A 21,342-nucleotide genomic window follows, 5' to 3' on the forward strand; every position below is an offset into this window, starting at 1 on the left:
TTAGGCATTACGTGTCAAAGTGTACATACAAAAGGATTTCTCTAGCCAAAATGGGAATATCAACCTCTTTTTGGTTTGCAGCTTTCCAGGATATTTTCATTGGACCTTTTTACAGTGAATTTAAGTAACAAAAAGTCAACTTGCCTACCTCTTTTTTTGCCTCACTGACTTTTCCCAAAGATTACTCCACTAAATCACACCTCATCCCACCAGTGCAGGCAGAGGGTGAAAAGAGAATTTAGCTACCCACTAGTGATCTTTTCTTGAGTGTGGGGACACAGCAACTGTTCCACACCATGTGAAAATGTCCCAGAGAAGCTCAAGACAAAAGCAGAAGTCTTATCTATCTGTGAGGAAAGGAGCAAAGTGGGCTGTAAACAAAAACATTGTTGGTGGCACTGGAAATCAAATGGTTCCAGCTCCTCTGGCCTCCTCTCCACTTTAAGGCCGGGCAAGGGTTGAAGTCCCACCTCACCCCACAGAGAGGCACCCAGGGCATCTGACAGCAGACCTGGGGCCTCAGAGGAGTAACACACAGCCATGAAGCAGAGGTGCACTGGGAAGGGGAGGTACATCAGGGTCTTCTATTTCTTCTGGCAGGCAGCCTACTACAGGCAAACCCAGGCACGGAGTAAAGGACTAAATCTTCAGGCTGACATCGACTCATGAGTAGGTGGGGTGCAAAGGTGACTTGGAGCAGAGGAGACAAGATCAAAACTTGTGTGCTTGCAATTCATCAACATGAAAGTGCTCCCAGAAGCTCAGAACTGATCAAATATCTGTCTGGGGTCCCTTCTCAGCGTCAGATCAGAGAGAAAGGCAATCAAAGTCATTTTTGGTCCTTGACAAGGTTCATCCCCAGAAAAGAAGACAGGGGCTCCAGCTCATTGTGCAGCCTCACCAAATTCTGGCTTTGTAGGACATGGCACATACTGAGATTTACAGGAGGGCTAGGGATTGAGTTTTTATAAGTCTGGGGGCAGAAGAAATATCAGTGGATGTTGTCAGCTGCAGTGGTCCCTGAGGCCATGCTGGGCAATGCACTGCTAGCTTAGGGAACCTGAGAGAGGCTGGGACAACCTGGGATTTGGAGCTGGAGGAGGCTTGCAAGCAATTCCATCACAGCTTAACCTTGTCAGACCTTGCTGCCTGCTGGGCTGCCGTGCTCTGCTTGCACTGGGGCTGCAGGGCAATTCTCTCCTCCAGCTGCTGGAAGGAGCAAGCCAGCAAGGATGGCTGGAGATTGGCTTTGCTGAGTGACCTTGGGAGCCAGCTGTGCACCCCATCCTGTGATGAAGCAAGGGAATCCCTGGGAGCCACAGTTACCTGCTCTTATGGCTGACCCCATAGCACATCCCCCCAGCTTCCCAAGAGATGGGCATTTGTGATATGGCTCCCACCTAGATGGAGATTCTGGGTGCAGCTAAGAGTAGCAGAAACCTTGATTTCCTCAAACACAGAGTTTTGAGTAAAAGACACCCAAGCTTCCTGAGATCTGAAAGTTGCCCTATGCATCACAGCAGCCTTTGCTTGTCCCAGCAATCCAGCTCACAAGAAATGGGTCATACAGAGCCCTTCTGCTTCTTCAGGGGACACCACTAAGCCCTGACCCCAAATTTGGTTAATGCTGGATCAACACTCTCCTTAATACCTTGCCACGTGTCACCCCCCCCCCCCCTTGCAATGCATGACCCTTCCCTCACAGTGCTAACAGATTGCAGCTTCAGACTTCAGTGACTCCCCAGCCCCTTTCCAGCTCTCCCTAACAAAGCATTTTCTCTTTCATCCACACCTGCAGTTTTACTTTGGCTTTGCTCTTAAGCCTCACTCAAGACTGATTCAAGCCTTCTGCTACTACACAGTACAGTAGCAACCAAGGGGATATGTACCACTCTTACTACCTGTGATGTGTGGGACTAGACTCCATGACTTGGGAAGTCTTCCCCAGGCTTATGTCCCTCTTAACAGCACCCAGTGCACTAGCTGAAGCTCTTGACCTGGCTAAACAGTTTGACAGGATCTCTCTGCACCAAGTGATGCTGCACTGCTGTAGGGCTCTGAGCAACCCAATGCTGTGACCACAGGCATCTTCAAATATCAAGTTGCATTTTTAATGCAATAACCACTTCAGACATGCAACAACAGGACCACCAGAAACAGTCTACAAGGAGACAAGAGTAGCTTGCCCAAAAGGGTTGTGAGTGGCTCACTGGTGCATCTATGCTCAAGATGAAAGATCCCATATTTTTAGCCTGGGCATTTAGAAGAAAAATTCACTGAAGAACAAAATGCTTATTTTTCACGTGCATAAATCCACATGCTCTGCTCCACTGGTGCACTTCTCCCTTCTGTGGAAACTGATCACACTGCATGATGGATGGGCAATGCCAACTCCTTCAGCCTGTCTGGTCCTCTGAGGGGCACAGCTGACCTTAGCAGCAGCACAAGGTGGTACTGAGCTGAAGACCCTTCAAAATACCCCCTCTTGTACCAAGAAGCAATAAATCCTTGCCTTCTCATGCTTCTGCCACAGCCCCTTGCTCAGCAGCACAGCTGGGCTGCAGAAACCACCCCACAAGGAGCTCACCCTCCTGCAGAGTGTGGCACATACCTGCCTGGCACTGATGCTTAAAACCACCTTCCAAACATTAATATTTGGAAGAGAACAGCCTGCCTGTAACTTGTGCCAGGAGGGTCGAGCCCAGCAGCTCTGAGCCGGCCAGGGCTCATCATGGTCCAAGTGAGAGCACAGGCAGCAGCCCCCCAGCGGGCCCCCTGCCATCACCCCAGGGAGAAAGGGATCAGCTGGAGGGGTTTAGCTCCCTCGGGAATTCTCTGGTGCCTGGCAGGCAGTTCCAGGCAGGGAAGATGGCATAGACACCCTCTCCCGTAACAGACCCCTCCATGCATGGGGGAGGATGCGCATCAGCCCCCGGGCACCAATCTGGAGGGAAGCGGCTCCGAGACCCCCCGATATCCAGCTGGAGCTGGGCAGAGCCGGGATCCAGCCTCTCCCGATACCCGAGGCACGGGGAAAGCCCGGTTCAGCCGAGCCCACGAAGTGCAGCGCGCCGGCACAGGCACCACACCCCCTTCGCCGCTGGAAGGGCGAGCGGTGCCGGCGTTTTTGTTCAGGACAACGTTCTAAAATCCCAAACCAAACCAACAAGCTGGGAGTTCAGCTTTCCCTGCGACCTCACTTGCCTGCGAGAGATTTGCTAGATAGCTCCGCATCTGTGTGTGCTGTATTGCTAAACCGCTGCCAGGGCTATTATTAGAAACAATTGTCTCTCCTGGAAATTTTATGGAGAGGTTTGAAACAACTTTTCTGCTGCCCTCCCCAGCAGCCAGCGGGTAACAATGCGGCCAAGAACCCTCCTTACGCCGAGCAGTCTGCAGGGCGTGCAGATGCACTCCCGTACGGGCACAGTTTGGAAGCAGAGCTATGCACATTTGTCTTTTCCAGCCCTGAATCTGGAGCAACTTTTCTATTCCCGACTCAGGAAAAGGTGCGCATGGGAAAGGAAAAACAAGCCGGGGGCTTTCCCCTTAGCGAAGCCCCCGGCTCTGCATTAAACTTGCTGCAGCCATTTGGGAGGGAAGGAGCAGTCCATCTTGGCAGTCAGTGGGGACAGGCAGCCGGATTGCTCGGGAAGGGGGGAAGGAATCACAGCACCGGCTTCTCCCCCCCACACACCGTCTCCTTCCCCCGCCGCCGCGCTCGGCTCCGTTACTCGCCCACCGAATCCCTCTGGGGCTGGGGATGGTTTTTTTTGAAAGGACAGGCAAAGCAGCTGCTGCCCACATTTCTCTCCGTTTGAGGTAAATGGAGGGAGGGGGCGTGGAGCAGCCCGCACACTGCGGCTGGGCTTTCCCCGGGGGCCGGGGCTGCAAGGGGAGCCCCGGCCCGCCTCGCCTCGCCTCCCCTCGCCAGACAAAGACCCCGTTACCTTCTCCGCTGCCTCGGCGGCCCCGGCGGCCCCTCAGCTCCGAGCCCGGGACGAGCGCATCCCCGCCGCACCGCGTCTCCAGGCCGCGGCTCTACCGCCCCGCATCCATCGCCGCCCCACCGCCGCGGGATGCGCGGCCCTGCCCTCCGCTCCCGACCGCTCCTACGGCCGTCCCATCCTCCCTGCCGGGATGCCGGAACCCTCCTTTCCCCCTTCTTCTTCCCTTTCCCCGCCCGCCGGCGCCCGGCTGCTGCGCGGCCGCTGCCGCGCTGCGAGGCTGCGAGGCTGGAGCCGGGGAGGGAGGAGGAGGAGGAGGAGGGGGAGGAAAGAGGAGGAAGGAGGGAGGAGGGCAGCGAGCAGCAGTTGGCGCTGGGTCATGTGAAACAGATGAACCTGGCTCGGGCCTGCCAACATCTGGGCTCCCCCTCGCCTCTGGGAGGAGGATGAAGGGATGAAAAGGGGAGAAAGGGTTCGGGGCGGCGGTGTTCACCCCCCTGGCCACGCGTGCACACCTTGGGATGATAACGGAGAGAGGCGAGAGCAGCGGGGATGCTCCGAGCAGAGCCCCGGGGCCCGAGGACCCGTGGGGCTGGATACAGAGCAGCTCCTGCCAGGCTGAAGCCCTGGAAAATAGGGCAGCCTCCCTCCCACCCTGGTCCTGGCTGGGTGAAGGGTGCAGCTCGTGATGGTGTAAAAGAGTGGGGATGCTGCCCAGCAATAGAACATCTCTGCACATTGCAGTACAGTAGCCCTCATGCAAGGGTATCACTATTAAATAATTGCATCAGTCAAGAAAGACAGTATGTGTGGGCCTCCAAAAAGGGCTGATTTATTGATTTAAACATGCACAGCATGAAGCACCCACACCATGAAGCAGCCACGCCTGTGGTTAAAGCTCTGGCTTGTTCCACTGCCTTGCCCCTCCATCAGGATTTTCTCTCTGGGATTGGAGTTATTCTCACTGGGTAAAAACCAGAGGCAGCTGCTGTGCCATGCTCTGGAGCAGACTGGCTGGGAGAGGTTTGCTTTGGGAGGGGAGGTGTGGAGGTGAGCTCCACACAAACTTCATTTGTTTTCAGCTGGCATTCCTGCCACCACGAGGATGCTCATGGTGAGGGTGGATCTAGAGCTTACATGGGATACAGGGAATTTCTCTCTTTGCCCTGCAGAAGGATGACAAAGATGACAAAGTCACTCTCCTGCCATGGTGGTGGTGAAGGAGCAGAATGTCTCATTTTAACTGGGAGTGATGCTGACTTTGATTTGGTGTCAGACTCAAAGTCAAGACCATGAGTCTTTATGTACTCTCTGGACATAAAGGGGCCAGTGGGCTGCAAAGTCCTTCGGGATACAACAACCAAATGCTAGAGCAGAGCACACTTCCCTCTCCTGATTTTAAGGGCACAGGCATAAACAGAGCTGTGAATGCAGCCCAGGCAGGCTCACCCCCCCAGCTCACTCCACCCAAGGGGATGGCTTTGATTAAAGGGGTAAATATTGAGGCAGTTCTGACCTCTGGCTCCTGAGGGTTAAGATCAAGTAGTTGAGGTGGCCCAGCCCTGCTCTGGAGGCAATCCCAAGGTCAGGTAAGGGGGGCAAGAAGCAGCAAAGAAAGATATCCATCCCTTCTCCAGGGAATGCAGGCTGCCCATGGCTCCATTGCAAGGGTAAAGATTGTGGATTTATGGGTGCATCTCATCCACGTGTACATCCAGCTGCCGAGGGGCAAACCACCAGAACACAAACTGCAAAACCTCCTGGAATTTTAAACCTGCTAATTTCAGAAAAAAAGTGAAACTTCAAGTTGCCTCCCAAATGCTCTGTTTCTCTTTTCTTCAGCAGAGGACACAACATATCTCAAGGAGGTTCTGTCTGCAGTGCTGAAGAAGAGCATGAACCCCAGCAGTGATTTAGTCCTGACCCTGATTAGAACTAGCAAGAAAAAATCACCTTCCCACATGAAGCAACTTTTGTAATAAAAAAAAAGTTACTTGTCTAAGTGAAGATGAATAAAGGAAATGTAGCAGGAATATCTCCCATTATTGAAGGAAATGTTAAGACATCCTTTTGGGCAAATGTTGCTCATGGGTAGTGAAGATAAGATCCTCCAGTTACCTGATGGACTTAACAGTTTAGAACTTAGAAATGGGAGCTGTTTCTTATAATGTGGAAAGACAGTGGAGTATGTCCTTGCCAAGAGCTGATTATGATTACTCAACCAGAAAGAGTGGTTATTCCCCAGAACTGGACAAGGGTTTTGCCCCAGGTCCTCTCATTTATTCATTGCACCCTTCTTTCCTAGAAAAAGTGGCCAGATCTGTTTTTTTTTCCCTGGTAAAAAAGTAATTCATCTCATGCACATTCCTCACCAAATTTCCCAGTTATAATTCAGCAGCAGCAGCAGCAAGTCTTTTTCTTCAAGGAAATTCCATAATCTCACAAAGTCTCTGGAGCTGGCACTACCCAAACAACACACCCTGGTAGCAAACATCCAGTCTGGAGGCAGCAGAGCTGCTGTCATTGCAATGATGAGAAGCAAGGGATGGCCATGCTTCTTCCAGACTGGTTCCTATCATGGCAAGTCCCAAAAACTGAACAGCAACCCACATATTTAACTTTGACATACACAAAATCCAGCTTCCAGCAAGCAGATGCCTCTGTGTCACAATAAAAACATGCTGATTCCTTTGTCTTGGCTCCTGATAATAAAGCTAGGAGGAAACACCATGGCCTTGTGCTGGAGAATTACTGTTGACAATTCATTCCCACTCTTGTTAGCAAAGATTAAAGAACCAAAATACTTTACAGGCAACGTGGTGATAGGACTGTGGGTGCCATCAGAATGTGTGAGCTGTTACATGAACATTTCTAGTAGTTTCAGAAAAGCTTAATGAATACTGTCTACCCCCAGAACTGCATTAATTAGCACTAACGGGCTGGAGGAGATGTCATGTCATGAAGTAATATTCACACTTACTCCATGATTTGCATCTGTAAGAGGTGCTGTGCTTTACAGAAGTCAATGCCATTTCCCCCATATGGCACATCTGAAACCCATGGAAGGTGAGGAAAATGCTTTCAAAGGACATTCAGGATTTGCTGAAGGTGTCTAACTGCCTGCCTCCCTCTGGGAGGTGTTCAATGGCCCAACTCTCATTGATTGCTCAACTCTTAACTCATAGTATTTGAGTGGCAGTAAAAGATTAAAAAGCCTCAAAACTTAAAAAGCAACATGGGCCTGAGTAACTTGGGAGCTGAAATCCATTTCCAGAGATGATATAAACTATTAGGCAAATGAATTTCACTGTAAATCAATGCAGCTGACTTATTGTAGCCATGACAAGGGTCAGCCAGACCTTGGAAATGAAATGTCAGGTTAGCCTGTGGGTTAATTCACATGGTCCCTCTGAAATTCATGGTATAAAATGGTCTTACTGCTCATGAGCTCTGATGTAGTTTGGCTGGAGAAGAAGCAATGGTGTCACCTCTTTTCATCTGAAACAATCTGTGTCCTCCATACACTGAATAGGGAGGTAGAAAAGACTGATGTAATCCAGTTGGTCCCCCAAGCCACCAGGCTGCCCTCATCCCCTTCCATGGACCACAGCCAGCAAAAAAGGGCTGGAGCCACCAGCCACCACCATGTGCCACCACCAAGCCTGTCCCCATCACTCCATTTCCCTCCTTAACAGGTTTTTAAGAGTTGTGACCTTGCGACAATTCATGATGGGGACTTTGGAAACCAGGTGGAAGGCACAGGGATCTCCTTCTAAAAAAGCAAAATGCAATTGCTCAGAGCAGGACCTGACTCATAACTAAGTCTGGACCTCTAAACCATGGGATATAGGGCATGTGCAACACCAGCTGCCATGGCACAGCGTGCTTCCGACTGGGAAGGTCTCCAGGTTTGCTGGGTGAACCACGAGATGTTTCCAGTTAAGCCTTTCATAGAAACACTTCCCTTCTGAGATGAACTGTGGGTGTTACTCCCTTGTCAAGCTTTCATTAATTTCCAGGACAATCCCTTAAGTAACTGGGGCACAAAAGGCAGGGGGGAAAGGGAGAAGCAGGACTTTAGCTTTGGACAAAATAAGCCTCCAGGGCGTCTGATTAATTTTCACACAGACTGTACTTAAAGGGTCTCAGAGAGCTGAAGAGGGAAGGAAGCAGACCTCGACATTCCCAGAGAGCTGGTGCAATAAATCCTCCCTTCATTAGGCAAGGGAAGTGCATGCTGGCAGGATTATTACGCAGGGAAGCAAAGCTGGGTCCCCACGAGGCAGCTGGAAGGGATGGTGGGGACAAGCCAACTCCAGCTGGTTGGTGCCCTGACCCTGGGCTGCCAAATCCTGCCTGCTGCCTCCAGCTCCAGCCTGGGGCTGCTGTGGAAAGGGACAGGAGCCACGTGTAATTCGCCTGTGTCCCAGTTAGCTCTGGGTAATCCTGGCATCTGAGAGGCCAAACAAAGCAAACAGCTCAAGTGTGCTTAAGGGACCAAAGAGGAGCTGGGTGTGCCACCAGCCCTCCCAGGGTCACCCAGGACTCAGTGGATGATGCTGGAGACAGGAGACAATCCTCAGTTCCTTCCTCTTTGCCCCCACCTGGGTCTGGGACTGATAAGCAAGAAGGAAATCTTCCTGAAGGAACGTGCTGTGAGCCATGCCTGTCCTTGCAGGAGGAATAGGAGGGATGAGGGATTCCCCTCCTTGATGGAGGTCAAGTCCTCACAAATCCCTTCTCCCATGGGTGGAGGGGACACGTGCTTCCCTTTTCTTCAGAGCTGAGCAAAGCTCTGCCTCAGAAACTTTTCCTATTCACAGAATATTGCCATTTTCACCTGAAATGTCTTGAAAGCAATCCAATGCAGGAAGGAGCAGACATGGCAGGGTCCTCTTCCACCCATAAAAAGAAGATGGAGGTGGAAGATGGAGAGGCCTTTCCCCAGGAGAGGAGCAGGAGCTCTAGAAGATGCTCATGGTGCTGGCAGAGAGCACTTTTTTGGTTAGGGGAGACCTGGAGAGATGCTCTCAGGCCACCAGCATGGCTCCAGTGCAGGCAGAATTAAAATGCTACTAGTAAGAGAAAACCTCTTTGATCCAAAGGCAAGTGAACAACCTCATCCATGCAGGGGAACTGCTGAGCAGATGGGGAGTGAATGGCAAGGACCTGAAAACAAGGCTGGAAAAAGGCAAAATTGTTCTCCCCCACGCTTTCCTCAGATGCTGCAGTTGACTGGTGCTGGTGAAGGACAGCCAGAAGCCTTCTTTGATGCCAAAAGGCAGCTCAGGTAATTGTGAAGGACATCAAATGAATCAGCTGAGAGAGCCAAGCCCAAAAACGTGCCTCCTGTTAGGCAAAACCTACATGTACTTCTGGCACTGAGCTACATAATGAAGTACTACTCTCTTTTGCACAAAGGAATAAATCAAACTCATTCTCATTTGTTTGGCTTTTTGTACTGAAATAGCCTTTGTACTTTGCATGATTTCAGATTTGAAGAATATTTTTGTAGTTTTACACTGCCTTCTACTGAGGATTGCAAAACTTACACCAGTTGGAAAAGCTTTCTATTTCACATTTTGCAGAAAATCCTGAGAACATTTCAAAATGGCATCAAAATAATTATGAAAAGATTTTTCTAAATAAATGTAGCAAAAATAAAAAGCCAATCAGACAATGTTTCAATACATAACTGCAGCCTCAAAGAAGGGCTCAGGAGATACTCAAGTGACACAGTAGAATGACAATTTTAGCAATTGAAATAAAAAGTACTGTAAGCTTGCTTTCCAATTTCTGTTACTTTTTTGCTATACTATTTTATTCCTTTAAGTGTTTTTCTCTACTCCATTTCTTGCCCACCAAAAAAACCCAGGGAAAGCTCCTGTGGGTGTTAGTAGGGGGTAGCCTAATTTCAGATGCAGGTGTGGTTTCTCAGGTAACCTTTTCTTATTGAAAGTTTTCACTACCTCTGTGAGGCAAGATCATTTCCTCCGTTGAACAGATGGGAAAATGGAGTCATGGAGAGATCAATTTACCTGGGTAAGATCCTGTACCCAATTGGGCACAGAGAGAGGGGGAGAGACAGACTTAGGAATAAATCACAAGCCTTGTGACACCAAACCCTTTGTGCTGGCTCCAGACCCCTCTTCTTCCCCCAGCTAATGAGTCGGTGATTAACAAAGGCTGCTCCATTTCTGACAGTTTTATCAGTGATTTCTACTTTACACTTTTTTTAATCTTTATGAAGCAATCCCCACAAAGAGAGGAAGGGAATAGAAAATAAATCTTGGAGCAAGTAAGGCCTCGTGTCATAAAAGTGCAGTGAACAGATCTTGTATGTCAGAAAATATTTATCTGACCAATAATGTTTGCATTTAGACCCAGTCAATAACAAACACCCAAATTACATTTAATATGAAAACATTTAAAATGGGCTAATCTCTTCTAAATAAACACAGAACCAGCCATAATGGTGCTCTGCTAGAGCAAAGGCTCAGTGTTACTTGATTTATTGTTTAACTTGAGTCTGATTGCTGCCTATCTGATGTCTTTGGGAGCGTGGGCTTCTATTGCTCATCTGAAAACTATTTCCTTTTCATTACTGAGGCACACCAGGATAACCCCAGCTCTCCTGATACCCTGTCCAGGGTGGTCACCTCAAAGACTGTTAACCCTCAGCTAAGGAGACTGAAGGGTTTGATTAGTTCCCTTCACAAAAAGCTGCTCATTTCCTCTCCATACATAGTGGTGGTCTGGTTTCTGGGCATCCCGGGGTCTGTGGGGTTTGCACCAACCTGGGATGTCCCTGGGATGTCTAACTCTGGGACATACAGACCCAGAGCTGCTGGAGACCAGCCCTGAGAATGGCAGGAGAGCCTGGAAGTGTCCCAGTGATGGGACTCAGCAGTCCTTGCTTGCTGCTCTTTGGGACACAAGAGTTGAGTATTGATGCCTCTTAGAGGACTCTTTCTATCTTTCATCTAATGGCTGGCCTTGCAGACATTTTTGGGGTTGTAGGATAAGTGGCATAGATATTTTCCCCCAAAAGTAAGAGATGAGAAACTGAAATTCATATGTCCAGGGGAGGTCTCAAACCACAGAGCCTCTGCATTAAAAGGGTGAACATCTTACCCTTGTTGTTGTGGCTTCAAAAATGCTCTCATCACTCAGCCTGTCATCCCCTGCTCCATTTCTGCAGGAAAGGGTGGATCAGTGCTGATTCATAAAGAGTCATCATTATACATCTAGTCCCCACTTTGAGACCATCTGCAACCTGTCTGACACTACCTCAGAGGTGAGATGTGGGACTTGCAGAGTAGTAGCACCTTTTCCCCATGACCACCTTGACTGCTGGCAGTGAGAAACAGGAGTTACTTTGTTTCTGAGGACTGATGGGCTCCACTGAACTTCTCAGCTCCCAAAACCCCAGTACCTGATGGCTACTATAATGGTTCTGCTGTTCTGTAGTGCTGTTGCAGTCCTTGGGCTAAGGAAAACCAAGTGCCTCTTTTTCAGATGGAAAAGGTTGTGATTATGGTTGAATTTGTTCTCTCCCACCTATTTCTCAGTGACATTTCATCTTGTATTTTCCCTCTATCTTCACCTATAACCTGAGTTTAATCATTACATGCTTCTCTCTATCCTAAGAGAGTGAAGTGTAACTCATTAAACCATGAGAGGTGAGTAGAGATTTCAGACATAAAACACAAATCAGCTATAGTTAAAGTGATACCTTTTGCAATGACTCTTTGGGCTTGTTTCATTCAAAATATGGTAAGAATTTGTATTCAGAATAGCTCTAGCAGCATATTCCATTGGTCAGGAAGGATACCTGGCAATTAAGCTATACAGCAAACTCACTAATATTTGTGGTTTGGCTTTGCAGAACACAGTGATGGTGACTGCACTCTGTTGATAAGAATTTGAGTACATTGAAAACACTTTAATATTGTGTTGGAAGGGCTGTTATTAAAGCAACTGAACAGGCTTAAACACAGTCATGGCTAGTGAAATATATCTTTTCAGGCAAAACTAGAATTTCTGCAGCAATTCTCTTGGAAACCTGCATGGGAGTAGGAGAGGAAATAAGACCCAAATGCCCCACAGTCCCTGATGTTTGCAATCACTGCTTAACTGCAACTAAATACAAATAAACAGAACCTCCAAAATTGGGACAAACACCTGCACTGGGAGTTCATGCATTTCTACATTATTCTTTGCATGTTCAAGCTGTAACAAGGGATGATGAAAGGTTCTCCTGTGCCTTGTCTGCACACGATTGCTGAGGTTCCACCACCGTGGATGGTGGCAGGGCTGTGCTGCTCTCTGGGGACCCTGGCTTGGATGTCCCCACCTGATGGGCAGGTGGCTGGAGTGGGGTCACACATCCCTGTAGGATTTGGACCATCTCAGAGGGGCAGTGATGCTGAGCCTGTAGCTCAGGCTCCTCGTTAGGAGCAATGCTAATTTTCCTGTCCCCTGGCTGGCAGTCAGACACCTCTGCCCCTCCTCCTCCTCCTCCCAGAGACAGCTGCAGTGACAGTGACCTCACGGTCTGAGAGTGCCAGGCTGCCAAATCTCATGATAGATGACATTTTTCTGAAGACCTGCTTTTCTGGGCTGAATCCAGAAGGTGAAGGAGAATAGAATCCAATTCTATGCATTTAAATAATTCCATTATTTTAAATATTTTTGAACCTTAGTAATTTTGAAAATGGAGTGTGCTCTGTGGTTAGAGTCAAGGGAATTGTCTGATATATTACTATACACTTTTTATTGTATGGTGATGAATATTTGCATATGGAAGACTCTGTCCTAGTTCATTTTATAATGACAGTAACCAGTTGTCATATAGTTTTTCTGGTTGCTGTTTCATGAGGGGGACTGCTGTACTTGGATGCTTCCAAAAGCTCAGCTGCCAGCTTCATGTGAAGGGAGGACTGAAATAAATGGGAAATAAATGAGAGAAAGATGAACAAAGCCAGTAGTTAAAGGGTCACAGCAGCAACTTCGTTGCAGGAGGAAAAACATTAATTAAATGTTCTTTGTGCATAACTTGCTTGGAGACACAGACTGAAAAGCTGACCTGGGTGGTCTTGTTTCAAAGGAGTTAAAGGAAAGATCTTTTCTTTGTGCAGAGGGACCTGGAGAAATAGGCACAAGTTTTTCCTGCCCCATGTGGGATAAAAGAGTCAAGTGTGGGAACGAGTGCTGGGGAGCAGAGAGGTGGGCAGAAAATGGGCAAAATGCTGCCTAGAAAAATGATCCTGGAAATCAGCAGTGCTGGCACCAACAAGAGGGCGAGCTGTAAGTGAGGGAGTGAGGGCTGGCAGTGAGATTTGTGTTGCTGATGGCACAACACACACAGGGGCCGTGTCCCAGAGCCTGGGCTGGGACAAGCCTTCTCCTGGGTAGGGTTGTGCAGCATCCACCCAAGTGAGCTGAACTGGGAAGACACAGCCATTAACTAAATGCTGCCACCATTACCACTCTGAAAAATAATTGAGAATGGCAAAGTTCCCAGCACCTCCCAGTGCTCTCTACACACATCTCCCATTATTTGGTAGTCACTGCTTTTCCCCTTTTCCCTTTTTATGGCTGTTATTACTGGAATTATTGCTGTGCAAACAGGGTGTCTGTCTATGTGAAACACTGAAGGTGCAGTTTCCCTCCTAGATGGCAGTGTAAATTATTACATGGGCTACCCTATAATCTTTGGTCATGTTCCACAGCAAGGTAATTGATTCCCAAGTCACTAAAGCTAACTAACATGGCTGTAAATCTAATGCTTGAGCAGTGTTTGCTATTAAAAAGTCAACATCTACAATAGTTACTACACTGCAATTACTGGAAAAATGCTGATTTGCTCTAGACTTGGAGCAGGGAATAATTGTAGCCTCTCTTGAGACCTAGAGTGTGATAATTGGTGGTGAATGGTGGGTTTTTCCAGTGGTGATCACATAGGTTGTCTCTGTGGTTATTCCCAGAGCCCTTATAGCAATGCTCCTGCAGCTGCCAGGGCTGGGCTGGGTGCTTCCACCAAGGCAAAAATAAATGAAGCCTCTAGGAAGAGAACACATACTCAGATTTTGAGCAGACCTACAGTTGAGTCTGAGTATTGTGCCAGTCTACAGAAATCTGCTGCTTTCTGCTGCCACTTCCTGAGTCAAGTTTGGGATCTCATGACCTCTGAATTCAGGCCTCTGGGCTCCAGCCTGCCTAGAAATAGGAAGGTTTTTCAAGTCTTGTCACTAGATTTTAACTTTTAAGGATGATGCACTGGATCTGTGTGCAGTGTGCTCTAGCCTTTGGTTTTCTAGAGCAACTGGGACAGTGTGCAGCAGCCACTGCTCTGCTTTTCAATCCCATGGGAAAAGCTCTGGAGATCAGGACGTGGCTGGTCCTTGTGGCTTTCCATGCCCTGTATCCATGGGAGTGAGAGCAACGTTAGAAGGCTTCCCCAAAGAACAAGGATGTCAGTTCTCAATGTTTCAGATGGTTATTTCAGCTAAAATACAGCCAACACTCAGACCTGGAGAGTGGAGACCCCATAGGATGCCATTCTATTGCTGTCAGGGAAGGGAAGAACAACCCTTGAGAGGAGTTGATTTCAGTAGCAGCTTACTAAATACTTTATGTAGAGCTGTGCAAAATATCTGGAGGAAAATCTGGAAGTCTTCCCTTTTCATGGCTTTCACTAGAAATTATTTTTCCTGCTGGTTTCCTCTCACACAGAAACAAGCAAGCCCAAGCAAATAAACAAGGCAATGCATAGGAAATGCCCCATTTCCCTCTCATCCTTTTGTTCCCTCAAAACAAAATCCTTAAACTGCTGGATGGCTGAGGACAGCTTGCTGCTTCTGACAAACAGAATCAAGAAGCTGCCACCTGCTTTGATGCTTCACTTGCTTTTTTCCAAACTAGTGAAGAAAACTGATTTCTGCACGACCAAGTGACCAGGAACAAAATCACATAAAGGGAGGGTGCAGAATTGCAGATGTCATTTTTATACACTCCCTGGCAGAAACAGCAAATAATAACAACATCATCAGCAACAACAACAATAATAATGATAATACAACAACAATAATAGCAAAGCTTAGAAAAAATAATTTGTTTGACCCTATAGTTGAATATAAATGAGTGCACAAGTTAAACACCAGCATCCTCCTCACCACTATCACAGCATAGGCAGGGTTCTGGGCTGCTTTGACTGGGGATGGAGAGGGACACAGACATGGAAACATTCCTGGTGTCTTGTGCTTGGGGACACCTTCCCTCCTTGCAGCACTTGTGACAGCTTGCACAAACTGGGACAAGTGAAGTTAGAAGTAGGAAAGCAGTCTGGGAGAAAAGAAGAGAAGGGGAAAAACCAATCCAAAAGAAAGCCAGATGTAAGGAATAGTTTTTTAAATGAGTCAGTTTAGGAGTGACTGTGTTTATATTGCAGTTGAGCATCGTTGTACTTGTGTGGCTGTTCATACATCATTGTGCTAATGAGGTAATGAGTGACTAGTATACTGCAGGAGGCTTTATTTCCACTGAACAACACAAACCCTCTCAAAATAAGGTCTGAAACCCAAAACCAAACATCTGGGATGCTTTGGGAATGGTGGTAAGAGAAGGGAAGTGAGCCCAGCATTCAGCCCTGTCCCCTTGGGAGCTGTCTGGGGTTTCACAAAGCACCTTTTCCTGGCTTTCCTGCACCCATGGACTGACACAAGTTCGCTCTGCTCCCACTGGGTGAGCACGAGAGGAGCAGGAAGAGGCCCCTGCTGACCTTCATGCTGGGAAACAAAAGAATACAGGCACCTGCATTTACCCCTCAGTTATCTTGCAATTCTCTGGGCCCTCATGGAGCACCACAACTTGCCTTCTGACAGTGCTGCCCTGCCACGGCTGCCAAAAATCCTCCCTGCACCAAGCCATTCTCACAGACCCAACAGGGGTCTGGGTGCTTATGGTGGCACTGAAATGTTAAATACCATGCTCGTTTATTTATGACTTCTTCAGCCTACTGTAACTACAAGCAATAATTGGATTGTGCTCAGCATAGCTGGATTGATTTGCTGCTGAATAATAAAACCAGGTCCTCTGTTTATAATGGCATCCCTAGAAACGAGGAGATGGGGTGAAAAATGCATTCAAGGCACAATGCTGATGCTGAAAACTCACAATGGCTCTGGGTGCAGAGCATGATCCTGCCAGATGCAAATGTTGGACTGGCCACTGATAAAACATGCACTTTGTGGCCTCCTGTGCCTTCCATGGAATATTTACCAACTTTGGCAGGCTGTTATTTGGTGTTTTGACAAAGGATGGCGGACACAGTGCATTTTTCCATAGTTTTCTGAAGGTTGTGGCTAACCCCCAGTGCAATCTGCAGTGGCCTCTGGTTGCCTCCAAGGGAAGAGGGGCATTTAGACTGAACTGGCCTATCCAAACCCCTGTCTTCATCTAGAGCCTAAAGGGTTTTTTTATTTATTTTTACATAAATATGACAAAGCCAGCACCCTCTGCACGGTCCCTGTGGATGGGTATCCATACAGACAGGGCTGTCTCTCCATTCTGCTCCTTGTGCCTCAGTGGCAGCTTGAGCAATGGAATGGGAGCAGGTGGCTTGTGTCTCACTGCTCCTTCCTCTACCAAGTGTCCTGGCACCACTGGCAGCAGTTTAAGGACCATAATTGTGTCTACAGCATTGTTAGGGGGTGTTTGAGGATGCCAGCCCACTCTAAAGTCATAAACATAACCCAGCTTTCTGTGGGCTTTGCCTCTTTTGAGCAACCATAATGCTTTGAATCTGTCCTGAGCTTGTAGCTGTGGAAAGCACTGGGTACCCAAAGCCACCTGAGGCTTCCTGGGGAATGATTCCCCTAAGGATGGCTGCAAAAAAATCACTGCAAAAAGTGCTTTTGCTTCTGCTTTGCATCCAGCAGTGTCCAGGCAACAGGAGCTGGCCCTGCATTTTGGGTGCTATGTGGGCACAGAAGATGCTTGTGAAAGGGCACATTTGCCCCTGTGCTACAGCATCCAGACCTTTTGCTGGACCCTACTGTAATCACAGAATCACAGACTCAGTGAGGTTGCAAAAGGCCTCTGAGATCATCAAATCCAACCTATGACCAAGCTCCACCTTCTCAACCAGACCATGGCACTGAGTGCCACATCCAGGCTTTCCTTAAACACCTTCAGCATGGTGACTGCACCACCTCCCTGGGCAGCCCATTCCAATGTCTCATCACCTCTTCTGTGAAGAAATTCCTCCCACTGTCCAACCTGAACCTCCCCTAGCACACCTTAAGACCATCTCCCCTCCTTCTGTCACTTACTGCCTGGGAGAAGAGTCCAGCCCCCACCTGGCTGCAGCCTCCTTGCAGGTAGTTAGAGAGATTGATAAGATCACCCCTGAGCCTCCTTTTCTACAGGACTGAGGATCTGCAATGTACTAAAACAAAAATACAACCCCCATTTAGGCAGTGACCTGTACTGAGCCTGCTGTTGTGCTCAGTATGGCAGATGCAAGGTGCTGTCAGCAGAGAGTCTGTCAAAATCACTTTGCAACAGCATAAATTTAGAGAATGTTTTCATTTCTCTCTCTGTAGTCTCTAGTAATTGATGGCTTACTATTATAATATAATTATGATTTATAATTATCAACAGCTTGATGAGCTAGAAGGAATTAAAGCAAGTTTCTGCTGAACATGGTAGATTTTGGTGGGGAGATGGGGCCTGAATGTCCACATGTCTAAACATGCTGCCACATCTCATGTTTGGTGCCTAATGCTGCCCTGGTGCAGGGCTGAGAGACCTTGTGCCAAATGCCACATTTAGGCAAACAGAGATCTTAGTTCAGCTGAAATGGAGACTCAGGGCTGCATTAACTTGATGTAACTCATCTGGGGTGATGTGCCAGTAAATGCTGAACCCCAGGTGCTGAGAAACCATCCCCACCTTTTGGAAGTGTTTGAATAGGCTTTTTGGGCTGCTATCTCCCTTCCTGGCACAACAAGGAATGTCCTAACTCAGAACCCACCTTTCCCTCTTTGAACAAGCCCACAGAATAAAACCAAAGGTTGCTGCAGGAGGGTTGGCAGTTTGCTTGCATGAAGGACTCTTCCCCATACACATGCATATGTTTATGTGCAAAATTGATGTATATTTGTTGCTCTGGTGGGGGATGTATCTCAGTGAGAACTAGGGCTAGGGGGTAACCATGCTGAGGGGATTTTGAAGGCAATCCTGAAGGTGCTGTGCCTTTTGTACCACTGTCATTTGGTAAGACTTTATGCATCCAGGATGAATAGAGTTACCCAGCTGCAAGAGATTGTGTTTGGGGCATTTGAAGCTGTGTGACTGCTGTCCCACATCCCCACCTTGGTTATCCTCAGTACTGAAGGAACAAGGGAGAAACCCCCGAGAGAAAAACTCCAGATAATTCACTGAATGACAGCATGTCACCAAATGAAAGGAGAAAGCATGAAAAGCAGGTCATGCCTGTCATCCCAGTGTGAATCCCCTCTGATGCTGACAGCCCTCATTTCATGATTTACACTGTAGGTTCCCTTTCCTTGTGGGATAATTAACAGCCAGGCTGGGCCATGTCTGACCAGGATCTCTGCCCCAGAGTGGGGCACAGATGTCCTGCCTCTGCTGGAGGAGGAGAACCCTGCCCTGGGGAAGGGTCTCCAGATGATGCAAGGATCTCCTGCCATGCACCAACTTCCCCTGCTTTATTGGGGGGATGGAAGGAGATAGGGATATCAGGCAAAAACAGAATCCCAGTGTTAATAAAGCAGGTGAAGCCTTATATCTTGATGTCCACAGCTATATGAGTTATGTGCATTTAAAGCAGCTCTTACACTCAGTCTCTGATTTTGAGGGATTTAAAGCCAGGCCTAACTCATGCCATGACTGCACATCCTAGAGAAGAAAGGTCTTTTGAAGTGACCTTGAGCTCAGTGAGACCCTCTTCAGAAGCTGTCTTACCTTGCATTTCATCTTTACACTTGGAAACACATCACCCTTGCTCTGAGAATCAGACTCTTGTGCTCTGCACAAAGCAGGTTTTTCCAAGGGAAGTGAGCTGAACTGAATAAGTCTAATCTCCTTTTGTCAGTGGTACCACTGGTGTGAGAATGGACAGGGCCCTTTCCTGGTCAGCAGGCACATTTAGGGCTGTCTGCAGCCCCTGAGCAAAGGGACTGCTTGGGTAAACTGGAAAGGTGCTGATGAAAATAGTACTTTGGCAGAGAAGGTACCCATGAAAAAATGCCCTGGAAATTGATGTTTTGCTAAGAGTCATATGTGGTTGTGAAAAAATGGGAAAATTCACAACAATTTATTTTGACTTTCCCTACTGAAAAAAAAAAGGGGGGGGCATTAATTTGCAATTTTTTAAAAAGCTTAAGAAAAACATGTAATAGAAATACTGCCATAGTCAATATATTTCAATTTTTCCAAACATTGGGTTGTGAATTTTTAAATCTGAAATGCCCTTTATCAGGCAAGGCCCAGGACTAAAACAAGGCAAGAAACCCTCAGAGAATGAGAATTTAATTTCTTCCATATCCTCTTTCCATGGGCTATTCTCATGAGGGTCAGATGTGTTTTGTGAAGACAGCACTGCTCTAGCTGTGTCTTTCCATTCTCAATTACAAACCATCTTGGCCTCAGGGTGATGCACAGCTTCCCCAAACACCTCCACCACTGACTGCCCAGCACGGGGCAGCTGGGTGATAGAAACTCACACAGGCTGAGCCAAGATCAGTTTTGTTCTGCAGGTTCAAGTATTTTGAAATATCTATTATTTTACACATGCTCCCCCGCTCTGGGCACATTATACATTCTCATCCTTGTATAAGAACATACAACAATAATAAATAAATATCATTTATACAGGAGACAAACTTAAACTCTCAGCTCCAGGGCTTGATTTTTCGGCTCAGGTAGCAAACACTGAGGACGATGGATCCAGCAGCAGGCACTGGCTGTGCTGATGGCTGTCACGACAGGGGTGCCAGCTGCATCATTACAGCACCCTCTGGCAGCACATCAGCAGCTGCAAGAGTGTACAGGATTAGTAATAAATCAAACACATCCTGTGAACGTGGTGGCAGGATATGATTAATTTCCCTGTATGCCAATAGCACAGTGAGCCAGCTCCTCAGTTACTATAAAGCTGCCTAATTCTGGACTTTGGGATTTGGCTTGGTGTTTGCACACTTGAGACTCACAGCCAGTTTGCCCATATCAGCATGTATTATATTGGCTTCTCTGTTCAAGGTCAGATCTTGGTAAAATCTCCAATTTACAGCTAAGGAAGTTTGCCTTGAAGCAATGGACAGAGATTAATGAGAGTTGCTTTGCATGTGATTGCATTCCAGAAAAACATATATGATTAGTACATCCTGGGGAAAGGGAGCTTGCATGAGTCCAAGCAAGGAATTCAAGAGCCAGAAGAGACACAGTGGACAAAGCCACTGTACAAATGCACAGACAGAAGTAAATGACACTGGATTTCCAACACCTGTTCCCACATGGCAGGGAAGAACATTATGGAACAGACTCCTCCACTTCTGCTCCTCACCCTGCTGCCTAAAAACCCACATAACCCTCTGCCTGTGGAAGCAGCCAACCTGACCAGCCCTCCATCAGCCTGGCTGGTATAAATCAGCAGTAAACTCACTCTCATAATTCACATTCATCCCTGCATAAACATGGACAGAATTCAACCTGTTAATATTTCTGCATTTATCATCCCTCCATCCCATCTCCACACAGACTGCAGGCCTGTAAGGAGAGTAGGGCTGGTACCCCCTAATGTACCTGGAACATCCTGGGTGGGGACAGGGGAGATCCCAATATCTGACTGGGAGACATCCCAATATCCTGGGTGAAGTGGGGGGAGATCCCAATATCCATCTGCAGAATGGCTGAACAAAGTTGAGGGAAAGAGCCACTCCTGGAGACCTGTGGGGTGGAAAACCTATTGTTTGGGGCGCAACTGAATTCAGACTGTGTTTTCCTGGTGCTTGGGTTGTACTGACAGGATTATGTCCCCGCTGAATTGTTGGCCTTTACAGTGTTTGGATTTCCTGGTGACTCCATTGTGAAGGGCCCCATTCACTCAGAAGTGTTTACCCAGCTGCAGGAGCTCCTCCAGAGCTGCCGTGCTCAGGAGCTGGACATAGCACCATGGATTGTGGGAAAGAAAAAAGCCATGAGCTCAAGAAGAAAAAGAAAGCTAAGAAGAAATCATGCTGGAAATGCTGTACTTGCTGTGGGGTGGCTGTCTGCATGAGAGGCCTCATTCCATGGCTGGCAGGGGGCACATGCTCTTGCTGGGATCACTGCACTCAGGGGCTTTACCTTTTTCAGGACAAAATCATGT

At 47.7% G+C, this 21,342-nt stretch overlaps 1 protein-coding gene across 7 annotated transcripts in view; it reads right to left on the minus strand.

The window, feature by feature from the left end:
• The window catches only part of FRMD4A (FERM domain containing 4A), a 274,615-nt gene that overhangs the window by 140,161 nt on the left and 113,112 nt on the right, over positions 1-21,342 (minus strand). Inside the window, exon 1 of one of the 7 annotated variants that reach the window (XM_050985249.1) lies at positions 3,951-4,046. The exons of the other annotated variants lie outside the window; for them this stretch is intronic. The gene's annotated coding sequence lies outside the window, so the exon portion shown is untranslated. Of the gene's footprint in view, positions 1-3,950; positions 4,047-21,342 lie in introns of those variants that run through there. 7 annotated transcript variants of the gene reach the window in all.

This window comes from Serinus canaria, chromosome 1A (assembly GCF_022539315.1).
Source record: "Serinus canaria isolate serCan28SL12 chromosome 1A, serCan2020, whole genome shotgun sequence".
NCBI lineage: Eukaryota > Metazoa > Chordata > Aves > Passeriformes > Fringillidae > Serinus > Serinus canaria.